This window comes from Phyllobates terribilis, unplaced genomic scaffold (genome assembly GCF_046119375.1).
Source record: "Phyllobates terribilis strain yellow unplaced genomic scaffold, ASM4611937v1 Scaffold_40__1_contigs__length_11209783, whole genome shotgun sequence".
NCBI lineage: Eukaryota > Metazoa > Chordata > Amphibia > Anura > Dendrobatidae > Phyllobates > Phyllobates terribilis.
Window position 1 is genome coordinate 7,182,277 of NW_027362800.1, and position 22,303 is coordinate 7,204,579.

At 45.1% G+C, this 22,303-nt stretch overlaps 17 non-coding genes across 17 annotated transcripts; all 17 read right to left on the minus strand.

The window, feature by feature from the left end:
• Positions 1–194: 194 nt before the first annotated feature.
• LOC141189006 (U2 spliceosomal RNA) lies at positions 195–385 on the minus strand. Its single transcript, XR_012263080.1, has one exon. It is a non-coding gene; the product is annotated as a U2 spliceosomal RNA (small nuclear RNA).
• Positions 386–1,505: 1,120 nt separating this feature from the next.
• LOC141189007 (U2 spliceosomal RNA) lies at positions 1,506–1,696 on the minus strand. The gene has a single exon (XR_012263081.1). It is a non-coding gene; the product is annotated as a U2 spliceosomal RNA (small nuclear RNA).
• Positions 1,697–2,817: 1,121 nt separating this feature from the next.
• LOC141189008 (U2 spliceosomal RNA) lies at positions 2,818–3,008 on the minus strand. The gene has a single exon (XR_012263082.1). It is a non-coding gene; the product is annotated as a U2 spliceosomal RNA (small nuclear RNA).
• A 1,120-nt stretch (positions 3,009–4,128) lies between these two features.
• Positions 4,129–4,319, minus strand: LOC141189009 (U2 spliceosomal RNA). Its single transcript, XR_012263083.1, has one exon. It is a non-coding gene; the product is annotated as a U2 spliceosomal RNA (small nuclear RNA).
• A 1,120-nt stretch (positions 4,320–5,439) lies between these two features.
• On the minus strand, positions 5,440–5,630 carry LOC141189010 (U2 spliceosomal RNA). The gene has a single exon (XR_012263084.1). It is a non-coding gene; the product is annotated as a U2 spliceosomal RNA (small nuclear RNA).
• A 1,118-nt stretch (positions 5,631–6,748) lies between these two features.
• On the minus strand, positions 6,749–6,939 carry LOC141189011 (U2 spliceosomal RNA). The gene has a single exon (XR_012263085.1). It is a non-coding gene; the product is annotated as a U2 spliceosomal RNA (small nuclear RNA).
• Positions 6,940–8,053: 1,114 nt separating this feature from the next.
• Positions 8,054–8,244, minus strand: LOC141184912 (U2 spliceosomal RNA). Its single transcript, XR_012259623.1, has one exon. It is a non-coding gene; the product is annotated as a U2 spliceosomal RNA (small nuclear RNA).
• Positions 8,245–9,360: 1,116 nt separating this feature from the next.
• LOC141191259 (U2 spliceosomal RNA) lies at positions 9,361–9,551 on the minus strand. Its single transcript, XR_012265257.1, has one exon. It is a non-coding gene; the product is annotated as a U2 spliceosomal RNA (small nuclear RNA).
• Positions 9,552–10,676: 1,125 nt separating this feature from the next.
• Positions 10,677–10,867, minus strand: LOC141189012 (U2 spliceosomal RNA). Its single transcript, XR_012263086.1, has one exon. It is a non-coding gene; the product is annotated as a U2 spliceosomal RNA (small nuclear RNA).
• Positions 10,868–11,988: 1,121 nt separating this feature from the next.
• On the minus strand, positions 11,989–12,179 carry LOC141184265 (U2 spliceosomal RNA). Its single transcript, XR_012259036.1, has one exon. It is a non-coding gene; the product is annotated as a U2 spliceosomal RNA (small nuclear RNA).
• A 1,123-nt stretch (positions 12,180–13,302) lies between these two features.
• Positions 13,303–13,493, minus strand: LOC141189013 (U2 spliceosomal RNA). The gene has a single exon (XR_012263087.1). It is a non-coding gene; the product is annotated as a U2 spliceosomal RNA (small nuclear RNA).
• Positions 13,494–14,614: 1,121 nt separating this feature from the next.
• LOC141189015 (U2 spliceosomal RNA) lies at positions 14,615–14,805 on the minus strand. Its single transcript, XR_012263089.1, has one exon. It is a non-coding gene; the product is annotated as a U2 spliceosomal RNA (small nuclear RNA).
• A 1,123-nt stretch (positions 14,806–15,928) lies between these two features.
• LOC141185303 (U2 spliceosomal RNA) lies at positions 15,929–16,119 on the minus strand. The gene has a single exon (XR_012259978.1). It is a non-coding gene; the product is annotated as a U2 spliceosomal RNA (small nuclear RNA).
• A 1,122-nt stretch (positions 16,120–17,241) lies between these two features.
• On the minus strand, positions 17,242–17,432 carry LOC141189016 (U2 spliceosomal RNA). The gene has a single exon (XR_012263090.1). It is a non-coding gene; the product is annotated as a U2 spliceosomal RNA (small nuclear RNA).
• A 1,122-nt stretch (positions 17,433–18,554) lies between these two features.
• LOC141189017 (U2 spliceosomal RNA) lies at positions 18,555–18,745 on the minus strand. Its single transcript, XR_012263091.1, has one exon. It is a non-coding gene; the product is annotated as a U2 spliceosomal RNA (small nuclear RNA).
• Positions 18,746–19,864: 1,119 nt separating this feature from the next.
• LOC141189018 (U2 spliceosomal RNA) lies at positions 19,865–20,055 on the minus strand. Its single transcript, XR_012263092.1, has one exon. It is a non-coding gene; the product is annotated as a U2 spliceosomal RNA (small nuclear RNA).
• A 1,127-nt stretch (positions 20,056–21,182) lies between these two features.
• On the minus strand, positions 21,183–21,373 carry LOC141189019 (U2 spliceosomal RNA). Its single transcript, XR_012263093.1, has one exon. It is a non-coding gene; the product is annotated as a U2 spliceosomal RNA (small nuclear RNA).
• Positions 21,374–22,303: the final 930 nt, after the last annotated feature.

Here is a 22,303-nt window from a genome sequence, read left to right on the forward strand (position 1 = left end):
GGCAATGCAATGCACAGTTGCTGAAGTTGAACCAAAATGAGCTTGTCATCTGGCTTCTGCAACTTTTAACATGAAAAATCCAATGAGGAGAAGAAAAGCAAAGCCAAAGAGTCCATCCCAAAATCCGACAAACAAGCAAAATGAACAAAAAGCATTGAATTCAATTCTTTCTGATTTTAGAAACTGCATTAAAGAAGGGGTGCACCGGTCCTGGAGATACTGCAATACCAGGTCAATGCGTGGAGTGGACAGAGCAAGCTCTTTTTCCATCTCCCTGTTCTAAAAATCCATTTAATATATGGTCCCCAGATAGGGGACGTATCAGATATTAAACTGATAAGAACAGATACTACACTTGATCTTAGCCAAAAGGCCGAGAAGCGATAACCAGAATTGGTTTCCGACTACGGTGCCACCCAAGGATTCTGAAAAGTCCATTTGTGGAGATGGCCACCTGGACTCCCGTTAAGAAGACATGCTGTCAACCTCTAGATCCCTCACATGCCTGCACTTTTCGGCTTGCTGCTGCTGCAATCCACGCGTTTTAGATCTGCATAACTCCACCTCTTTTAGCACAGTACCCTCAACCCCCGGCTGTTCCCACCCGCCTCAACACCGTTGGAAGGGAGGAGAACCAATTAAGGCGGGGGGGGGGGTGGAACGAGCAGCTGTCTACCCTTAGCAGGAGGGTTGCTGATTAATTACCTCTCCTGCTGCTGCTGCTGCTGGCTGTCCAGCAGCAGACTGAAGGTGGCTGCTGCTGTGCGCAGGTATATAAAGGCTCAGAGCCTATTATGACACGCGCAGCCAGCGTTCCATTGCCACATTCCGTCTACTGCAGGCGGGATACCTGGATGGCTGAATGTCACTGAGAAGCTCACAGAGACCGCCATAAGCAACAGTTTAAAAGAATGCCACAGACTAATCAACCAAACTTTTTGGGTTGGTTTCTCTTTTATAGTCTGCAGGCATTAAATGAAAGAAGTCAGTGTTCCAGCAGAGGGAGACAACATTTCAGAAAAGGCATTGTAGCAAACCAAAAAAGAAATTTTAAGCGCAGCAGAGTAACCAGCTCACATACCTGTTAGCTCAGGTGAGTTTAAAAGGCTGCTGTTGATAACAAGGGCATTGCTAAATAGATGGTGTGTGTGCAACAATATACTGAAAGGTCAATTATATTGTGCAGCTTATCTCACCACCTGTAGTTATTTAGGTGAAAGCTCCAAAATGCTTGCCTAATATGTCTGTTTATCCAAAAGGAAGTATAGAGGGAGAGCTAGATAGATAGCATTGCATTACATTACATTACATGGCAATGCAATGCACAGTTGCTGAAGTTGAACCAAAATGAGCTTGTCATCTGGTTTCTGCAACTTTTAACATGAAAAATCCAATGAGGAGAAGAAAAGCAAAGCCAAAGAGTCCATCCCAAAATCCGACAAACAAGCAAAATGAACAAAAAGCATTGAATTCAATTCTTTCTGATTTTAGAAACTGCATTAAAGAAGGGGTGCACCGGTCCTGGAGATACTGCAATACCAGGTCAATGCGTGGAGTGGACAGAGCAAGCTCTTTTTCCATCTCCCTGTTCTAAAAATCCATTTAATATATGGTCCCCAGATAGGGGACGTATCAGATATTAAACTGATAAGAACAGATACTACACTTGATCTTAGCCAAAAGGCCGAGAAGCGATAACCAGAATTGGTTTCCGACTACGGTGCCACCCAAGGATTCTGAAAAGTCCATTTGTGGAGATGGCCACCTGGACTCCCGTTAAGAAGACATGCTGTCAACCTCTAGATCCCTCACATGCCTGCACTTTTCGGCTTGCTGCTGCTGCAATCCACGCGTTTTAGATCTGCATAACTCCACCTCTTTTAGCACAGTACCCTCAACCCCCGGCTGTTCCCACCCGCCTCAACACCGTTGGAAGGGAGGAGAACCAATTAAGGCGGGGGGGGGGGTGGAACGAGCAGCTGTCTACCCTTAGCAGGAGGGTTGCTGATTAATTACCTCTCCTGCTGCTGCTGCTGCTGGCTGTCCAGCAGCAGACTGAAGGTGGCTGCTGCTGTGCGCAGGTATATAAAGGCTCAGAGCCTATTATGACACGGGCAGCCAGCATTCCATTGCCACATTCCGTCTACTGCAGGCGGGATACCTGGATGGCTGAATGTCACTGAGAAGCTCACAGAGACCGCCATAAGCAACAGTTTAAAAGAATGCCACAGACTAATCAACCAAACTTTTTGGGTTGGTTTCTCTTTTATAGTCTGCAGGCATTAAATGAAAGAAGTCAGTGTTCCAGCAGAGGGAGACAACGTTTCAGAAAAGGCATTGTAGCAAACCAAAAAAGAAATTTTAAGCGCAGCAGAGTAACCAGCTCACATACCTGTTAGCTCAGGTGAGTTTAAAAGGCTGCTGTTGATAACAAGGGCATTTGCTAAATAGATGGTGTGTGTGCAACAATATACTGAAAGGTCAATTATATTGTGCAGCTTATCTCACCACCTGTAGTTATTTAGGTGAAAGCTCCAAAATGCTTGCCTAATATGTCTGTTTATCCAAAAGGAAGTATAGAGGGAGAGCTAGATAGATAGCATTGCATTACATTACATTACATGGCAATGCAATGCACAGTTGCTGAAGTTGAACCAAAATGAGCTTGTCATCTGGCTTCTGCAACTTTTAACATGAAAAATCCAATGAGGAGAAGAAAAGCAAAGCCAAAGAGTCCATCCCAAAATCCGACAAACAAGCAAAATGAACAAAAAGCATTGAATTCAATTCTTTCTGATTTTAGAAACTGCATTAAAGAAGGGGTGCACCGGTCCTGGAGATACTGCAATACCAGGTCAATGCGTGGAGTGGACAGAGCAAGCTCTTTTTCCATCTCCCTGTTCTAAAAATCCATTTAATATATGGTCCCCAGATAGGGGACGTATCAGATATTAAACTGATAAGAACAGATACTACACTTGATCTTAGCCAAAAGGCCGAGAAGCGATAACCAGAATTGGTTTCCGACTACGGTGCCACCCAAGGATTCTGAAAAGTCCATTTGTGGAGATGGCCACCTGGACTCCCGTTAAGAAGACATGCTGTCAACCTCTAGATCCCTCACATGCCTGCACTTTTCGGCTTGCTGCTGCTGCAATCCACGCGTTTTAGATCTGCATAACTCCACCTCTTTTAGCACAGTACCCTCAACCCCCGGCTGTTCCCACCCGCCTCAACACCGTTGGAAGGGAGGAGAACGAATTAAGGCGGGGGGGGGGTGGAACGAGCAGCTGTCTACCCTTAGCAGGAGGGTTGCTGATTAATTACCTCTCCTGCTGCTGCTGCTGCTGGCTGTCCAGCAGCAGACTGAAGGTGGCTGCTGCTGTGCGCAGGTATATAAAGGCTCAGAGCCTATTATGACACGCGCAGCCAGCGTTCCATTGCCACATTCCGTCTACTGCAGGCGGGATACCTGGATGGCTGAATGTCACTGAGAAGCTCACAGAGACCGCCATAAGCAACAGTTTAAAAGAATGCCACAGACTAATCAACCAAACTTTTTGGGTTGGTTTCTCTTTTATAGTCTGCAGGCATTAAATGAAAGAAGTCAGTGTTCCAGCAGAGGGAGACAACGTTTCAGAAAAGGCATTGTAGCAAACCAAAAAAGAAATTTTAAGCGCAGCAGAGTAACCAGCTCACATACCTGTTAGCTCAGGTGAGTTTAAAAGGCTGCTGTTGATAACAAGGGCATTTGCTAAATAGATGGTGTGTGTGCAACAATATACTGAAAGGTCAATTATATTGTGCAGCTTATCTCACCACCTGTAGTTATTTAGGTGAAAGCTCCAAAATGCTTGCCTAATATGTCTGTTTATCCAAAAGGAAGTATAGAGGGAGAGCTAGATAGATAGCATTGCATTACATTACATTACATGGCAATGCAATGCACAGTTGCTGAAGTTGAACCAAAATGAGCTTGTCATCTGGCTTCTGCAACTTTTAACATGAAAAATCCAATGAGGAGAAGAAAAGCAAAGCCAAAGAGTCCATCCCAAAATCCGACAAACAAGCAAAATGAACAAAAAGCATTGAATTCAATTCTTTCTGATTTTAGAAACTGCATTAAAGAAGGGGTGCACCGGTCCTGGAGATACTGCAATACCAGGTCAATGCGTGGAGTGGACAGAGCAAGCTCTTTTTCCATCTCCCTGTTCTAAAAATCCATTTAATATATGGTCCCCAGATAGGGGACGTATCAGATATTAAACTGATAAGAACAGATACTACACTTGATCTTAGCCAAAAGGCCGAGAAGCGATAACCAGAATTGGTTTCCGACTACGGTGCCACCCAAGGATTCTGAAAAGTCCATTTGTGGAGATGGCCACCTGGACTCCCGTTAAGAAGACATGCTGTCAACCTTTAGATCCCTCACATGCCTGCACTTTTCGGCTTGCTGCTGCTGCAATCCACGCGTTTTAGATCTGCATAACTCCACCTCTTTTAGCACAGTACCCTCAACCCCCGGCTGTTCCCACCCGCCTCAACACCGTTGGAAGGGAGGAGAACCAATTAATGCGGGGGGGGGGTGGAACGAGCAGCTGTCTACCCTTAGCAGGAGGGTTGCTGATTAATTACCTCTCCTGCTGCTGCTGCTGCTGGCTGTCCAGCAGCAGACTGAAGGTGGCTGCTGCTGTGCGCAGGTATATAAAGGCTCAGAGCCTATTATGACACGCGCAGCCAGCGTTCCATTGCCACATTCCGTCTACTGCAGGCGGGATACCTGGATGGCTGAATGTCACTGAGAAGCTCACAGAGACCGCCATAAGCAACAGTTTAAAAGAATGCCACAGACTAATCAACCAAACTTTTTGGGTTGGTTTCTCTTTTATAGTCTGCAGGCATTAAATGAAAGAAGTCAGTGTTCCAGCAGAGGGAGACAACGTTTCAGAAAAGGCATTGTAGCAAACCAAAAAAGAAATTTTAAGCGCAGCAGAGTAACCAGCTCACATACCTGTTAGCTCAGGTGAGTTTAAAAGGCTGCTGTTGATAACAAGGGCATTTGCTAAATAGATGGTGTGTGTGCAACAATATACTGAAAGGTCAATTATATTGTGCAGCTTATCTCACCACCTGTAGTTATTTAGGTGAAAGCTCCAAAATGCTTGCCTAATATGTTTGTTTATCCAAAAGGAAGTATAGAGGGAGAGCTAGATAGATAGCATTGCATTACATTACATTACATGGCAATGCAATGCACAGTTGCTGAAGTTGAACCAAAATGAGCTTGTCATCTGGCTTCTGCAACTTTTAACATGAAAAATCCAATGAGGAGAAGAAAAGCAAAGCCAAAGAGTCCATCCCAAAATCCGACAAACAAGCAAAATGAACAAAAAGCATTGAATTCAATTCTTTCTGATTTTAGAAACTGCATTAAAGAAGGGGTGCACCGGTCCTGGAGATACTGCAATACCAGGTCAATGCGTGGAGTGGACAGAGCAAGCTCTTTTTCCATCTCCCTGTTCTAAAAATCCATTTAATATATGGTCCCCAGATAGGGGACGTATCAGATATTAAACTGATAAGAACAGATACTACACTTGATCTTAGCCAAAAGGCCGAGAAGCGATAACCAGAATTGGTTTCCGACTACGGTGCCACCCAAGGATTCTGAAAAGTCCATTTGTGGAGATGGCCACCTGGACTCCCGTTAAGAAGACATGCTGTCAACCTCTAGATCCCTCACATGCCTGCACTTTTCGGCTTGCTGCTGCTGCAATCCACGCGTTTTAGATCTGCATAACTCCACCTCTTTTAGCACAGTACTCTCAACCCCCGGCTGTTCCCATCCGCCTCAACACCGTTGGAAGGGAGGAGAACCAATTAAGGCGGGGGGGGGTGGAACGAGCAGCTGTCTACCTTAGCAGGAGGGTTGCTGATTAATTACCTCTCCTGCTGCTGCTGCTGCTGGCTGTCCAGCAGCAGACTGAAGGTGGCTGCTGCTGTGCGCAGGTATATAAAGGCTGAGAGCCTATTATGACACGCGCAGCCAGCGTTCCATTGCCACATTCCGTCTACTGCAGGCGGGATACCTGGATGGCTGAATGTCACTGAGAAGCTCACAGAGACCGCCATAAGCAACAGTTTAAAAGAATGCCACAGACTAATCAACCAAACTTTTTGGGTTGGTTTCTCTTTTATAGTCTGCAGGCATTAAATGAAAGAAGTCAGTGTTCCAGCAGAGGGAGACAACGTTTCAGAAAAGGCATTGTAGCAAACCAAAAAAGAAATTTTAAGCGCAGCAGAGTAACCAGCTCACATACCTGTTAGCTCAGGTGAGTTTAAAAGGCTGCTGTTGATAACAAGGGCATTTGCTAAATAGATGGTGTGTGTGCAACAATATACTGAAAGGTCAATTATATTGTGCAGCTTATCTCACCACCTGTAGTTATTTAGGTGAAAGCTCCAAAATGCTTGCCTAATATGTCTGTTTATCCAAAAGGAAGTATAGAGGGAGAGCTAGATAGATAGCATTGCATTACATTACATTACATGGCAATGCAATGCACAGTTGCTGAAGTTGAACCAAAATGAGCTTGTCATCTGGCTTCTGCAACTTTTAACATGAAAAATCCAATGAGGAGAAGAAAAGCAAAGCCAAAGAGTCCATCCCAAAATCCGACAAACAAGCAAAATGAACAAAAAGCATTGAATTCAATTCTTTCTGATTTTAGAAACTGCATTAAAGAAGGGGTGCACCGGTCCTGGAGATACTGCAATACCAGGTCAATGCGTGGAGTGGACAGAGCAAGCTCTTTTTCCATCTCCCTGTTCTAAAAATCCATTTAATATATGGTCCCCAGATAGGGGACGTATCAGATATTAAACTGATAAGAACAGATACTACACTTGATCTTAGCCAAAAGGCCGAGAAGCGATAACCAGAATTGGTTTCCGACTACGGTGCCACCCAAGGATTCTGAAAAGTCCATTTGTGGAGATGGCCACCTGGACTCCCGTTAAGAAGACATGCTGTCAACCTCTAGATCCCTCACATGCCTGCACTTTTCGGCTTGCTGCTGCTGCAATCCACGCGTTTTAGATCTGCATAACTCCACTTCTTTTAGCACAGTACCCTCAACCCCCGGCTGTTCCCACCCGCCTCAACACCGTTGGAAGGGAGGAGAACCAATTAAGGCGGGGGGGGGGTGGAACGAGCAGCTGTCTACCCTTAGAAGGAGGGTTGCTGATTAATTACCTCTCCTGCTGCTGCTGGCTGTCCAGCAGCAGACTGAAGGTGGCTGCTGCTGTGCGCAGGTATATAAAGGCTCAGAGCCAATTATGACACGCGCAGCCAGCGTTCCATTGCCACATTCCGTCTACTGCAGGCGGGATACCTGGATGGCTGAATGTCACTGAGAAGCTCACAGAGACCGCCATAAGCAACAGTTTAAAAGAATGCCACAGACTAATCAACCAAACTTTTTGGGTTGGTTTCTCTTTTATAGTCTGCAGGCATTAAATGAAAGAAGTCAGTGTTCCAGCAGAGGGAGACAACGTTTTAGAAAAGGCATTGTAGCAAACCAAAAAAGAAATTTTAAGCGCAGCAGAGTAACCAGCTCACATACCTGTTAGCTCAGGTGAGTTTAAAAGGCTGCTGTTGATAACAAGGGCATTTGCTAAATAGATGGTGTGTGTGCAACAATATACTGAAAGGTCAATTATATTGTGCAGCTTATCTCACCACCTGTAGTTATTTAGGTGAAAGCTCCAAAATGCTTGCCTAATATGTCTGTTTATCCAAAAGGAAGTATAGAGGTAGAGCTAGATAGATAGCATTGCATTACATTACATTACATGGCAATGTAATGCACAGTTGCTGAAGTTGAACCAAAATGAGCTTGTCATCTGGCTTCTGCAACTTTTAACATGAAAAATCCAATGAGGAGAAGAAAAGCAAAGCCAAAGAGTCCATCCCAAAATCCGACAAACAAGCAAAATGAACAAAAAGCATTGAATTCAATTCTTTCTGATTTTAGAAACTGCATTAAAGAAGGGGTGCACCGGTCCTGGAGATACTGCAATACCAGGTCAATGCGTGGAGTGGACAGAGCAAGCTCTTTTTCCATCTCCCTGTTCTAAAAATCCATTTAATATATGGTCCCCAGATAGGGGACGTATCAGATATTAAACTGATAAGAGCAGATACTACACTTGATCTTAGCCAAAAGGCCGAGAAGCGATAACCAGAATTGGTTTCCGACTACGGTGCCACCCAAGGATTCTGAAAAGTCCATTTGTGGAGATGGCCACCTGGACTCCCGTTAAGAAGACATGCTGTCAACCTCTAGATCACTCACATGCCTGCACTTTTCGGCTTGCTGCTGCTGCAATCCACGCGTTTTAGATCTGCATAACTCCACCTCTTTTAGCACAGTACCCTCAACCCCCAGCTGTTCCCACCCGCCTCAACACCGTTGGAAGGGAGGAGAACCAATTAAGGCGGGGGGGGGTGGAACGAGCAGCTGTCTACCCTTAGCAGGAGGGTTGCTGATTAATTACCTCTCCTGCTGCTGCTGCTGGCTGTCCAGCAGCAGACTGAAGGTGGCTGCTGCTGTGCGCAGGTATATAAAGGCTCAGAGCCTATTATGACACGCGCAGCCAGCGTTCCATTGGCACATTCCGTCTACTGCAGGCGGGATACCTGGATGGCTGAATGTCACTGAGAAGCTCACAGAATCCGCCATAAGCAACAGTTTAAAAGAATGCCACAGACTAATCAACCAAACTTTTTGGGTTGGTTTCTCTTTTATAGTCTGCAGGCATTAAATGAAAGAAGTCAGTGTTCCAGCAGAGGGAGACAACGTTTCAGAAAAGGCATTGTAGCAAACCAAAAAAGAAATTTTAAGCGCAGCAGAGTAACCAGCTCACATACCTGTTAGCTCAGGTGAGTTTAAAAGGCTGCTGTTGATAACAAGGGCATTTGCTAAATAGATGGTGTGTGTGCAACAATATACTGAAAGGTCAATTATATTGTGCAGCTTATCTCACCACCTGTAGTTATTTAGGTGAAAGCTCCAAAATGCTTGCCTAATATGTCTGTTTATCCAAAAGGAAGTATAGAGGGAGAGCTAGATAGATAGCATTGCATTACATTACATTACATGGCAATGCAATGCACAGTTGCTGAAGTTGAACCAAAATGAGCTTGTCATCTGGCTTCTGCAACTTTTAACATGAAAAATCCAATGAGGAGAAGAAAAGCAAAGCCAAAGAGTCCATCCCAAAATCCGACAAACAAGCAAAATGAACAAAAAGCATTGAATTCAATTCTTTCTGATTTTAGAAACTGCATTAAAGAAGGGGTGCACCGGTCCTGGAGATACTGCAATACCAGGTCAATGCGTGGAGTGGACAGAGCAAGCTCTTTTTCCATCTCCCTGTTCTAAAAATCCATTTAAAATATGGTCCCCAGATAGGGGACGTATCAGATATTAAACTGATAAGAACAGATACTACACTTGATCTTAGCCAAAAGGCCGAGAAGCGATAACCAGAATTGGTTTCCGACTACGGTGCCACCCAAGGATTCTGAAAAGTCCATTTGTGGAGATGGCCACCTTGACTCCCGTTAAGAAGACATGCTGTCAACCTCTAGATCCCTCACATGCCTGCACTTTTCGGCTTGCTGCTGCTGCAATCCACGCGTTTTAGATCTGCATAACTCCACCTCTTTTAGCACAGTACCCTCAACCCCCGGCTGTTCCCACCCGCCTCAACACCGTTGGAAGGGAGGAGAACCAATTAAGGCGGGGGGGGGGGGGGGTGGAACGAGCAGCTGTCTATCCTTAGCAGGAGGGTTGCTGATTAATTACCTCTCCTGCTGCTGCTGCTGCTGGCTGTCCAGCAGCAGACTGAAGGTGGCTGCTGCTGTGCACAGGTATATAAAGGCTCAGAGCCTATTATGACACGCGCAGCCAGCGTTCCATTGCCACATTCCGTCTACTGCAGGCGGGATACCTGGATGGCTGAATGTCACTGAGAAGCTCACAGAGACCGCCATAAGCAACAGTTTAAAAGAATGCCACAGACTAATCAACCAAACTTTTTGGGTTGGTTTCTCTTTTATAGTCTGCAGGCATTAAATGAAAGAAGTCAGTGTTCCAGCAGAGGGAGACAACGTTTCAGAAAAGGCATTGTAGCAAACCAAAAAAGAAATTTTAAGCGCAGCAGAGTAACCAGCTCACATACCTGTTAGCTCAGGTGAGTTTAAAAGGCTGCTGTTGATAACAAGGGCATTTGCTAAATAGATGGTGTGTGTGCAACAATATACTGAAAGGTCAATTATATTGTGCAGCTTATCTCACCACCTGTAGTTATTTAGGTGAAAGCTCCAAAATGCTTGCCTAATATGTCTGTTTATCCAAAAGGAAGTATAGAGGGAGAGCTAGATAGATAGCATTGCATTACATTACATTACATGGCAATGCAATGCACAGTTGCTGAAGTTGAACCAAAATGAGCTTGTCATCTGGCTTCTGCAACTTTTAACATGAAAAATCCAATGAGGAGAAGAAAAGCAAAGCCAAAGAGTCCATCCCAAAATCCGACAAACAAGCAAAATGAACAAAAAGCATTGAATTCAATTCTTTCTGATTTTAGAAACTGCATTAAAGAAGGGGTGCACCGGTCCTGGAGATACTGCAATACCAGGTCAATGCGTGGAGTGGACAGAGCAAGCTCTTTTTCCATCTCCCTGTTCTAAAAATCCATTTAATATATGGTCCCCAGATAGGGGACGTATCAGATATTAAACTGATAAGAACAGATACTACACTTGATCTTAGCCAAAAGGCCGAGAAGCGATAACCAGAATTGGTTTCCGACTACGGTGCCACCCAAGGATTCTGAAAAGTCCATTTGTGGAGATGGCCACCTGGACTCCCGTTAAGAAGACATGCTGTCAACCTCTAGATCCCTCACATGCCTGCACTTTTCGGCTTGCTGCTGCTGCAATCCACGCGTTTTAGATCTGCATAACTCCACCTCTTTTAGCACAGTACCCTCAACCCCCGGCTGTTCCCACCCGCCTCAACACCGTTGGAAGGGAGGAGAACCAATTAAGGCGGGGGGGGGGGTGGAACGAGCAGCTGTCTACCCTTAGCAGGAGGGTTGCTGATTAATTACCTCTCCTGCTGCTGCTGCTGCTGGCTGTCCAGCAGCAGACTGAAGGTGGCTGCTGCTGTGCGCAGGTATATAAAGGCTCAGAGCCTATTATGACACGCGCAGCCAGCGTTCCATTGCCACATTCCGTCTACTGCAGGCGGGATACCTGGATGGCTGAATGTCACTGAGAAGCTCACAGAGACCGCCATAAGCAACAGTTTAAAAGAATGCCACAGACTAATCAACCAAACTTTTTGGGTTGGTTTCTCTTTTATAGTCTGCAGGCATTAAATGAAAGAAGTCAGTGTTCCAGCAGAGGGAGACAACGTTTCAGAAAAGGCATTGTAGCAAACCAAAAAAGAAATTTTAAGCGCAGCAGAGTAACCAGCTCACATTCCTGTTAGCTCAGGTGAGTTTAAAAGGCTGCTGTTGATAACAAGGGCATTTGCTAAATAGATGGTGTGTGTGCAACAATATACTGAAAAGTCAATTATATTGTGCAGCTTATCTCACCACCTGTAGTTATTTAGGTGAAAGCTCCAAAATGCTTGCCTAATATGTCTGTTTATCCAAAAGGAAGTATAGAGGGAGAGCTAGATAGATAGCATTGCATTACATTACATTACATGGCAATGCAATGCACAGTTGCTGAAGTTGAACCAAAATGAGCTTGTCATCTGGCTTCTGCAACTTTTAACATGAAAAATCCAATGAGGAGAAGAAAAGCAAAGCCAAAGAGTCCATCCCAAAATCCGACAAACAAGCAAAATGAACAAAAAGCATTGAATTCAATTCTTTCTGATTTTAGAAACTGCATTAAAGAAGGGGTGCACCGGTCCTGGAGATACTGCAATACCAGGTCAACGCGTGGAGTGGACAGAGCAAGCTCTTTTTCCATCTCCCTGTTCTAAAAATCCATTTAATATATGGTCCCCAGATAGGGGACGTATCAGATATTAAACTGATAAGAACAGATACTACACTTGATCTTAGCCAAAAGGCCGAGAAGCGATAACCAGAATTGGTTTCCGACTACGGTGCCACCCAAGGATTCTGAAAAGTCCATTTGTGGAGATGGCCACCTGGACTCCCGTTAAGAAGACATGCTGTCAACCTCTAGATCCCTCACATGCCTGCACTTTTCGGCTTGCTGCTGCTGCAATCCACGCGTTTTAGATCTGCATAACTCCACCTCTTTTAGCACAGTACCCTCAACCCCCGGCTGTTCCCACCCGCCTCAACACCGTTGGAAGGGAGGAGAACCAATTAAGGCGGGGGGGGGGGGGTGGAACGAGCAGCTGTCTACCCTTAGCAGGAGGGTTGCTGATTAATTACCTCTCCTGCTGCTGCTGCTGCTGGCTGTCCAGCAGCAGACTGAAGGTGGCTGCTGCTGTGCGCAGGTATATAAAGGCTCAGAGCCTATTATGACACGCGCAGCCAGCGTTCCATTGCCACATTCCGTCTACTGCAGGCGGGATACCTGGATGGCTGAATGTCACTGAGAAGCTCACAGAGACCGCCATAAGCAACAGTTTAAAAGAATGCCACAGACTAATCAACCAAACTTTTTGGGTTGGTTTCTCTTTTATAGTCTGCAGGCATTAAATGAAAGAAGTCAGTGTTCCAGCAGAGGGAGACAACGTTTCAGAAAAGGCATTGTAGCAAACCAAAAAAGAAATTTTAAGCGCAGCAGAGTAACCAGCTCACATACCTGTTAGCTCAGGTGAGTTTAAAAGGCTGCTGTTGATAACAAGGGCATTTGCTAAATAGATGGTGTGTGTGCAACAATATACTGAAAGGTCAATTATATTGTGCAGCTTATCTCACCACCTGTAGTTATTTAGGTGAAAGCTCCAAAATGCTTGCCTAATATGTCTGTTTATCCAAAAGGAAGTATAGAGGGAGAGCTAGATAGATAGCATTGCATTACATTACATTACATGGCAATGCAATGCACAGTTGCTGAAGTTGAACCAAAATGAGCTTGTCATCTGGCTTCTGCAACTTTTAACATGAAAAATCCAATGAGGAGAAGAAAAGCAAAGCCAAAGAGTCCATCCCAAAATCTGACAAACAAGCAAAATGAACAAAAAGCATTGAATTCAATTCTTTCTGATTTTAGAAACTGCATTAAAGAAGGGGTGCACCGGTCCTGGAGATACTGCAATACCAGGTCAATGCGTGGAGTGGACAGAGCAAGCTCTTTTTCCATCTCCCTGTTCTAAAAATCCATTTAATATATGGTCCCCAGATAGGGGACGTATCAGATATTAAACTGATAAGAACAGATACTACACTTGATCTTAGCCAAAAGGCCGAGAAGCGATAACCAGAATTGGTTTCCGACTACGGTGCCACCCAAGGATTCTGAAAAGTCCATTTGTGGAGATGGCCACCTGGACTCCCGTTAAGAAGACATGCTGTCAACCTCTAGATCCCTCACATGCCTGCACTTTTCGGCTTGCTGCTGCTGCAATCCACGCGTTTTAGATCTGCATAACTCCACCTCTTTTAGCACAGTACCCTCAACCCCCGGCTGTTCCCACCCGCCTCAACACCGTTGGAAGGGAGGAGAACCAATTAAGGCGGGGGGGGGGGTGGAACGAGCAGCTGTCTACCCTTAGCAGGAGGGTTGCTGATTAATTACCTCTCCTGCTGCTGCTGCTGCTGGCTGTCCAGCAGCAGACTGAAGGTGGCTGCTGCTGTGCGCAGGTATATAAAGGCTCAGAGCCTATTATGACACGCGCAGCCAGCGTTCCATTGCCACATTCCGTCTACTGCAGGCGGGATACCTGGATGGCTGAATGTCACTGAGAAGCTCACAGAGACCGCCATAAGCAACAGTTTAAAAGAATGCCACAGACTAATCAACCAAACTTTTTGGGTTGGTTTCTCTTTTATAGTCTGCAGGCATTAAATGAAAGAAGTCAGTGTTCCAGCAGAGGGAGACAACGTTTCAGAAAAGGCATTGTAGCAAACCAAAAAAGAAATTTTAAGCGCAGCAGAGTAACCAGCTCACATACCTGTTAGCTCAGGTGAGTTTAAAAGGCTGCTGTTGATAACAAGGGCATTTGCTAAATAGATGGTGTGTGTGCAACAATATACTGAAAGGTCAATTATATTGTGCAGCTTATCTCACCACCTGTAGTTATTTAGGTGAAAGCTCCAAAATGCTTGCCTAATATGTCTGTTTATCCAAAAGGAAGTATAGAGGGAGAGCTAGATAGATAGCATTGCATTACATTACATTACATGGCAATGCAATGCACAGTTGCTGAAGTTGAACCAAAATGAGCTTGTCATCTGGCTTCTGCAACTTTTAACATGAAAAATCCAATGAGGAGAAGAAAAGCAAAGCCAAAGAGTCCATCCCAAAATCTGACAAACAAGCAAAATGAACAAAAAGCATTGAATTCAATTCTTTCTGATTTTAGAAACTGCATTAAAGAAGGGGTGCACCGGTCCTGGAGATACTGCAATACCAGGTCAATGCGTGGAGTGGACAGAGCAAGCTCTTTTTCCATCTCCCTGTTCTAAAAATCCATTTAATATATGGTCCCCAGATAGGGGACGTATCAGATATTAAACTGATAAGAACAGATACTACACTTGATCTTAGCCAAAAGGCCGAGAAGCGATAACCAGAATTGGTTTCCGACTACGGTGCCACCCAAGGATTCTGAAAAGTCCATTTGTGGAGATGGCCACCTGGACTCCCGTTAAGAAGACATGCTGTCAACCTCTAGATCCCTCACATGCCTGCACTTTTCGGCTTGCTGCTGCTGCAATCCACGCGTTTTAGATCTGCATAACTCCACCTCTTTTAGCACAGTACCCTCAACCCCCGGCTGTTCCCACCCGCCTCAACACCGTTGGAAGGGAGGAGAACCAATTAAGGCGGGGGGGGGGGGGTGGAACGAGCAGCTGTCTACCCTTAGCAGGAGGGTTGCTGATTAATTACCTCTCCTGCTGCTGCTGCTGCTGGCTGTCCAGCAGCAGACTGAAGGTGGCTGCTGCTGTGCGCAGGTATATAAAGGCTCAGAGCCTATTATGACACGCGCAGCCAGCGTTCCATTGCCACATTCCGTCTACTGCAGGCGGGATACCTGGATGGCTGAATGTCACTGAGAAGCTCACAGAGACCGCCATAAGCAACAGTTTAAAAGAATGCCACAGACTAATCAACCAAACTTTTTGGGTTGGTTTCTCTTTTATAGTCTGCAGGCATTAAATGAAAGAAGTCAGTGTTCCAGCAGAGGGAGACAACGTTTCAGAAAAGGCATTGTAGCAAACCAAAAAAGAAATTTTAAGCGCAGCAGAGTAACCAGCTCACATACCTGTTAGCTCAGGTGAGTTTAAAAGGCTGCTGTTGATAACAAGGGCATTTGCTAAATAGATGGTGTGTGTGCAACAATATACTGAAAGGTCAATTATATTGTGCAGCTTATCTCACCACCTGTAGTTATTTAGGTGAAAGCTCCAAAATGCTTGCCTAATATGTCTGTTTATCCAAAAGGAAGTATAGAGGGAGAGCTAGATAGATAGCATTGCATTACATTACATTACATGGCAATGCAATGCACAGTTGCTGAAGTTGAACCAAAATGAGCTTGTCATCTGGCTTCTGCAACTTTTAACATGAAAAATCCAATGAGGAGAAGAAAAGCAAAGCCAAAGAGTCCATCCCAAAATCCGACAAACAAGCAAAATGAACAAAAAGCATTGAATTCAATTCTTTCTGATTTTAGAAACTGCATTAAAGAAGGGGTGCACCGGTCCTGGAGATACTGCAATACCAGGTCAATGCGTAGAGTGGACAGAGCAAGCTCTTTTTCCATCACCCTGTTCTAAAAATCCATTTAATATATGGTCCCCAGATAGGGGACGTATCAGATATTAAACTGATAAGAACAGATACTACACTTGATCTTAGCCAAAAGGCCGAGAAGCGATAACCAGAATTGGTTTCCGACTACGGTGCCACCCAAGGATTCTGAAAACTCCATTTGTGGAGATGGCCACCTGGACTCCCGTTAAGAAGACATGCTGTCAACCTCTAGATCCCTCACATGCCTGCACTTTTCGGCTTGCTGCTGCTGCAATCCACGCGTTTTAGATCTGCATAACTCCACCTCTTTTAGCACAGTACCCTCAACCCCCGGCTGTTCCCACCCGCCTCAACACCGTTGGAAGGGAGGAGAACCAATTAAGGCGGGGGGGGGGGGTGGAACGAGCAGCTGTCTACCCTTAGCAGGAGGGTTGCTGATTAATTACCTCTCCTGCTGCTGCTGCTGCTGGCTGTCCAGCAGCAGACTGAAGGTGGCTGCTGCTGTGCGCAGGTATATAAAGGCTCAGAGCCTATTATGACACGCGCAGCCAGCGTTCCATTGCCACATTCTGTCTACTGCAGGCGGGATACCTGGATGGCTGAATGTCACTGAGAAGCTCACAGAGACCGCCATAAGCAACAGTTTAAAAGAATGCCACAGACTAATCAACCAAACTTTTTGGGTTGGTTTCTCTTTTATAGTCTGCAGGCATTAAATGAAAGAAGTCAGTGTTCCAGCAGAGGGAGACAACGTTTCAGAAAAGGCATTGTAGCAAACCAAAAAAGAAATTTTAAGCGCAGCAGAGTAACCAGCTCACATACCTGTTAGCTCAGGTGAGTTTAAAAGGCTGCTGTTGATAACAAGGGCATTTGCTAAATAGATGGTGTGTGTGCAACAATATACTGAAAGGTCAATTATATTGTGCAGCTTATCTCACCACCTGTAGTTATTTAGGTGAAAGCTCCAAAATGCTTGCCTAATATGTCTGTTTATCCAAAAGGAAGTATAGAGGGAGAGCTAGATAGATAGCATTGCATTACATTACATTACATGGCAATGCAATGCACAGTTGCTGAAGTTGAACCAAAATGAGCTTGTCATCTGGCTTCTGCAACTTTTAACATGAAAAATCCAATGAGGAGAAGAAAAGCAAAGCCAAAGAGTCCATCCCAAAATCCGACAAACAAGCAAAATGAACAAAAAGCATTGAATTCAATTCTTTCTGATTTTAGAAACTGCATTAAAGAAGGGGTGCACCGGTCCTGGAGATACTGCAATACCAGGTCAATGCGTGGAGTGGACAGAGCAAGCTCTTTTTCCATCTCCCTGTTCTAAAAATCCATTTAATATATGGTCCCCAGATAGGGGACGTATCAGATATTAAACTGATAAGAACAGATACTACACTTGATCTTAGCCAAAAGGCCGAGAAGCGATAACCAGAATTGGTTTCCGACTACGGTGCCACCCAAGGATTCTGAAAAGTCCATTTGTGGAGATGGCCACCTGGACTCCCGTTAAGAAGACATGCTGTCAACATCTAGATCCCTCACATGCCTGCACTTTTCGGCTTGCTGCTGCTGCAATCCACGCGTTTTAGATCTGCATAACTCCACCTCTTTTAGCACAGTACCCTCAACCCCCGGCTGTTCCCACCCGCCTCAACACCGTTGGAAGGGAGGAGAACCAATTAAGGCGGGGGGGGGGGGTGGAACGAGCAGCTGTCTACCCTTAGCAGGAGGGTTGCTGATTAATTACCTCTCCTGCTGCTGCTGCTGCTGGCTGTCCAGCAGCAGACTGAAGGTGGCTGCTGCTGTGCGCAGGTATATAAAGGCTCAGAGCCTATTATGACACGCGCAGCCAGCGTTCCATTGCCACATTCCGTCTACTGCAGGCGGGATACCTGGATGGCTGAATGTCACTGAGAAGCTCACAGAGACCGCCATAAGCAACAGTTTAAAAGAATGCCACAGACTAATCAACCAAACTTTTTGGGTTGGTTTCTCTTTTATAGTCTGCAGGCATTAAATGAAAGAAGTCAGTGTTCCAGCAGAGGGAGACAACGTTTCAGAAAAGGCATTGTAGCAAACCAAAAAAGAAATTTTAAGCGCAGCAGAGTAACCAGCTCACATACCTGTTAGCTCAGGTGAGTTTAAAAGGCTGCTGTTGATAACAAGGGCATTTGCTAAATAGATGGTGTGTGTGCAACAATATACTGAAAGGTCAATTATATTGTGCAGCTTATCTCACCACCTGTAGTTATTTAGGTGAAAGCTCCAAAATGCTTGCCTAATATGTCTGTTTATCCAAAAGGAAGTATAGAGGGAGAGCTAGATAGATAGCATTGCATTACATTACATTACATGGCAATGCAATGCACAGTTGCTGAAGTTGAACCAAAATGAGCTTGTCATCTGGCTTCTGCAACTTTTAACATGAAAAATCCAATGAGGAGAAGAAAAGCAAAGCCAAAGAGTCCATCCCAAAATCCGACAAACAAGCAAAATGAACAAAAAGCATTGAATTCAATTCTTTCTGATTTTAGAAACTGCATTAAAGAAGGGGTGCACCGGTCCTGGAGATACTGCAATACCAGGTCAATGCGTGGAGTGGACAGAGCAAGCTCTTTTTCCATCTCCCTGTTCTAAAAATCCATTTAATATATGGTCCCCAGATAGGGGACGTATCAGATATTAAACTGATAAGAACAGATACTACACTTGATCTTAGCCAAAAGGCCGAGAAGCGATAACCAGAATTGGTTTCCGACTACGGTGCCACCCAAGGATTCTGAAAAGTCCATTTGTGGAGATGGCCACCTGGACTCCCGTTAAGAAGACATGCTGTCAACCTCTAGATCCCTCACATGCCTGCACTTTTCGGCTTGCTGCTACTGCAATCCACGCGTTTTAGATCTGCATAACTCCACCTCTTTTAGCACAGTACCCTCAACCCCCGGCTGTTCCCACCCGCCTCAACACCGTTGGAAGGGAGGAGAACCAATTAAGGCGGGGGTGGGGGGTGGAACGAGCAGCTGTCTACCCTTAGCAGGAGGGTTGCTGATTAATTACCTCTCCTGCTGCTGCTGCTGGCTGTCCAGCAGCAGACTGAAGGTGGCTGCTGCTGTGCGCAGGTATATAAAGGCTCAGAGCCTATTATGACACGCGCAGCCAGCGTTCCATTGCCACATTCCGTCTACTGCAGGCGGGATACCTGGATGGCTGAATGTCACTGAGAAGCTCACAGAGACCGCCATAAGCAACAGTTTAAAAGAATGCCACAGACTAATCAACCAAACTTTTTGGGTTGGTTTCTCTTTTATAGTCTGCAGGCATTAAATGAAAGAAGTCAGTGTTCCAGCAGAGGGAGACAACGTTTCAGAAAAGGCATTGTAGCAAACCAAAAAAGAAATTTTAAGCGCAGCAGAGTAACCAGCTCACATACCTGTTAGCTCAGGTGAGTTTAAAAGGCTGCTGTTGATAACAAGGGCATTTGCTAAATAGATGGTGTGTGTGCAACAATATACTGAAAGGTCAATTATATTGTGCAGCTTATCTCACCACCTGTAGTTATTTAGGTGAAAGCTCCAAAATGCTTGCCTAATATGTCTGTTTATCCAAAAGGAAGTATAGAGGGAGAGCTAGATAGATAGCATTGCATTACATTACATTACATGGCAATGCAATGCACAGTTGCTGAAGTTGAACCAAAATGAGCTTGTCATCTGGCTTCTGCAACTTTTAACATGAAAAATCCAATGAGGAGAAGAAAAGCAAAGCCAAAGAGTCCATCCCAAAATCCGACAAACAAGCAAAATGAACAAAAAGCATTGAATTCAATTCTTTCTGATTTTAGAAACTGCATTAAAGAAGGGGTGCACCGGTCCTGGAGATACTGCAATACCAGGTCAATGCGTGGAGTGGACAGAGCAAGCTCTTTTTCCATCTCCCTGTTCTAAAAATCCATTTAATATATGGTCCCCAGATAGGGGACGTATCAGATATTAAACTGATAAGAACAGATACTACACTTGATCTTAGCCAAAAGGCCGAGAAGCGATAACCAGAATTGGTTTCCGACTACGGTGCCACCCAAGGATTCTGAAAAGTCCATTTGTGGAGATGGCCACCTGGACTCCCGTTAAGAAGACATGCTGTCAACCTCTAGATCCCTCACATGCCTGCACTTTTCGGCTTGCTGCTGCTGCAATCCACGCGTTTTAGATCTGCATAACTCCACCTCTTTTAGCACAGTACCCTCAACCCCCGGCTGTTCCCACCCGCCTCAACACCGTTGGAAGGGAGGAGAACCAATTAAGGCGGGAGGGGGGGGGGGGGTGGAACGAGCAGCTGTCTACCCTTAGCAGGAGGGTTGCTGATTAACTACCTCTCCTGCTGCTGCTGCTGCTGGCTGTCCAGCAGCAGACTGAAGGTGGCTGCTGCTGTGCGCAGGTATATAAAGGCTCAGAGCCTATTATGACACGCGCAGCCAGCGTTCCATTGCCACATTCCGTCTACTGCAGGCGGGATACCTGGATGGCTGAATGTCACTGAGAAGCTCACAGAGACCGCCATAAGCAACAGTTTAAAAGAATGCCACAGACTAATCAACCAAACTTTTTGGGTTGGTTTCTCTTTTATAGTCTGCAGGCATTAAATGAAAGAAGTCAGTGTTCCAGCAGAGGGAGACAACGTTTCAGAAAAGGCATTGTAGCAAACCAAAAAAGAAATTTTAAGCGCAGCAGAGTAACCAGCTCACATACCTGTTAGCTCAGGTGAGTTTAAAAGGCTGCTGTTGATAACAAGGGCATTTGCTAAATAGATGGTGTGTGTGCAACAATATACTGAAAGGTCAATTATATTGTGCAGCTTATCTCACCACCTGTAGTTATTTAGGTGAAAGCTCCAAAATGCTTGCCTAATATGTCTGTTTATCCAAAAGGAAGTATAGAGGGAGAGCTAGATAGATAGCATTGCATTACATTACATTACATGGCAATGCAATGCACAGTTGCTGAAGTTGAACCAAAATGAGCTTGTCATCTGGCTTCTGCAACTTTTAACATGAAAAATCCAATGAGGAGAAGAAAAGCAAAGCCAAAGAGTCCATCCCAAAATCCGACAAACAAGCAAAATGAACAAAAAGCATTGAATTCAATTCTTTCTGATTTTAGAAACTGCATTAAAGAAGGGGTGCACCGGTCCTGGAGATACTGCAATACCAGGTCAATGCGTGGAGTGGACAGAGCAAGCTCTTTTTCCATCTCCCTGTTCTAAAAATCCATTTAATATATGGTCCCCAGATAGGGGACGTATCAGATATTAAACTGATAAGAACAGATACTACACTTGATCTTAGCCAAAAGGCCGAGAAGCGATAACCAGAATTGGTTTCCGACTACGGTGCCACCCAAGGATTCTGAAAAGTCCATTTGTGGAGATGGCCACCTGGACTCCCGTTAAGAAGACATGCTGTCAACCTCTAGCTCCCTCACATGCCTGTACTTTTCGGCTTGCTGCTGCTGCAATCCACGCGTTTTAGATCTCCATAACTCCACCTCTTTTAGCACAGTACCCTCAACCCCCGGCTGTTCCCACCCGCCTCAACACCGTTGGAAGGGAGGAGAACCAATTAAGGCGGGGGGGGAGGTGGAACGAGCAGCTGTCTACCCTTAGCAGGAGGGTTGCTGATTAATTACCTCTCCTGCTGCTGCTGCTGCTGGCTGTCCAGCAACAGACTGAAGGTGGCTGCTGCTGTGCGCAGGTATATAAAGGCTCAGAGCCTATTATGACACGCGCAGCCAGCGTTCCATTGCCACATTCCGTCTACTGCAGGCGGGATACCTGGATGGCTGAATGTCACTGAGAAGCTCACAGAGACCGCCATAAGCAACAGTTTAAAAGAATGCCACAGACTAATCAACCAAACTTTTTGGGTTGGTTTCTCTTTTATAGTCTGCAGGCATTAAATGAAAGAAGTCAGTGTTCCAGCAGAGGGAGACAACGTTTCAGAAAAGGCATTGTAGCAAACCAAAAAAGAAATTTTAAGCGCAGCAGAGTAACCAGCTCACATACCTGTTAGCTCAGGTGAGTTTAAAAGGCTGCTGTTGATAACAAGGGCATTTGCTAAATAGATGGTGTGTGTGCAACAATATACTGAAAGGTCAATTATATTGTGCAGCTTATCTCACCACCTGTAGTTATTTAGGTGAAAGCTCCAAAATGCTTGCCTAATATGTCTGTTTATCCAAAAGGAAGTATAGAGGGAGAGCTAGATAGATAGCATTGCATTACATTACATTACATGGC